Raw genomic sequence first — 1,887 nt, 5'->3', positions numbered from 1 at the left:
AAATGATTTCCTGTACCTCTCCCACTTCCTATTGTAAAATGTTAGTAAAAATCGAGGCAGAAGTCTTTCATCTTCTAGGTGGTGACAAAACCTTCGTCGTACTGGAATCATTTGTGGACTTGTTTGTCTCCCTAGGAAGACTCAGCAACTTGAGGTCAAAGACCATCTCCTTTCAGTTTTTTGTGGGGGTTTTTGATTTTGGTTTGAGAGAGAGAGAGAGAACATGAGTGGGGGGGGGGGGGGGAGTAGCAGAGGGGGAGGGAGAAACTGATGCCCCACTGAGCAGCAAGCTCGGAGGACTTTGGGCCCAGCCCCAGAACCCTGGGATCATGACCTGAGCCAAAAGCAGATGGAGCCACCCGGGCCATCCCCCTTTCAGTTTTGGATCCCCAGGGCCTAGAATAGAACTGAACCAATACGTGTCTCGTATACATTTAACAGGAAAGAGTAGAAGAATATGACATTTGCCTCTGAGAGTACTATCCCTTCATAGACTCTTGGAGCTAGAAGTAAAGCCCAACCTCTAAAAAGAGATGTTCAACTTCTTAAAATTTGCAAATAAAGGAACTGAACAGTAGTGAAAGAAAGTGACCTATAGAAACCCCGTTGCTAGAAGTGACTGGGCTGGCCTGGAACCAGGGCGTTTCCAGTATACCATATGGCCTCTTCACCCAAAGGAGTGATAGAAACCACAGGGAGCAAGTTTTAAGCAGGTCAGGAGAAAGGGGAAGGCAAGGTACTTGCCCAACACTCCTTGGAGCACACTGCGACAACAGGGCAGTACTAAACTTCTTGGACAATGGCTCTGTGAGGTGAGTATAGCTGTAGGGCATAGAGAGGTTGAGTAACTTGCACAAGGTCATGTGGAGTTAGGACAAACTAACCCCAATGGCCATGGTCTGACATGTACCAGACAGTAACGACCCCCAGAGAGGCATGGGTGCCATGCCAGCATGGCCGTGCCAGACCTACCCAAGTGAGGATAAAATGATTTTGGAGGGGGCAGCCCTTGCTTCCCTTTGTGCATGTGATCCCACAGGCCAAGCACTGCTGCCACCAGGAAGGAAAGGGGGCACTACTGAAGGCTATTCTGGGGTCACACACTGGCCAGGTGTGGCAGTCCAGGTCCTCAGAGAAGAGATGCTGAGATGGGACTAGACATGTAAGAGATTTACTGGAGGTAACATGTCTCAAGGATAAGGGGAGCTAGAGAAGTTAGAGACAGCCCTTAGACCGTGATGCAGGCCTGACACCTGTGAAGAAGACGGGGAAGGAGAGAGGAAGGCATAGGAACAGTCTTGCACTGCCTCATTTCCTGGAATGTTCTGGCAAGGGAACTGGGGAATCCTCAAACTGAGGTTTCTTGTCAACGCAGTCCTGTGTCTTATAGGAACGAACCTGGCTGAGCATCTCTACCCGGCTCAGTCACTAGCTGGGGTCATTGTCAACACAAAGACGTGGGTATATCCAGAAAGGCAGCAACTGGGACCATCATTTGATTAGGTTCCCTGTAGCAGCAGATGGAGGGCTCCATTTTCATAGCCATTCACACCACCTCCAAGGCTGGCACGTCAAGCCTGTTACTCCAGTTATCCCAGCACGGTATTCCTTGTGGAGCGACATTAATACAGCTGACATTTAGAGAGCACCTTCCCTCTCCCCTTTGTCATCTAGAACAGTGCTCCTCAGGTGGGGTTGGAGTGCTCCCATGCAGGATCACCAGCCTCAGCCTCATCCAGGGGACCTGAACCCAGATGCACTGAATGAGAATCTCTGGCGTTGGGCCCAGGACTCTGCAGTCCCAGCACGCTCCTCAGAGGATTATACACATGCTAGAATCACTAGTTTTCTGCTAACTCTTCCTACAGTCATCTCCATTTTACCAGA

The sequence above is a fragment of the Vulpes vulpes genome, chromosome 1 (genome assembly GCF_048418805.1).
Source record: "Vulpes vulpes isolate BD-2025 chromosome 1, VulVul3, whole genome shotgun sequence".
Classification (NCBI taxonomy): domain Eukaryota; kingdom Metazoa; phylum Chordata; class Mammalia; order Carnivora; family Canidae; genus Vulpes; species Vulpes vulpes.
Note: the sequence above shows the minus strand (reverse complement) of the source record.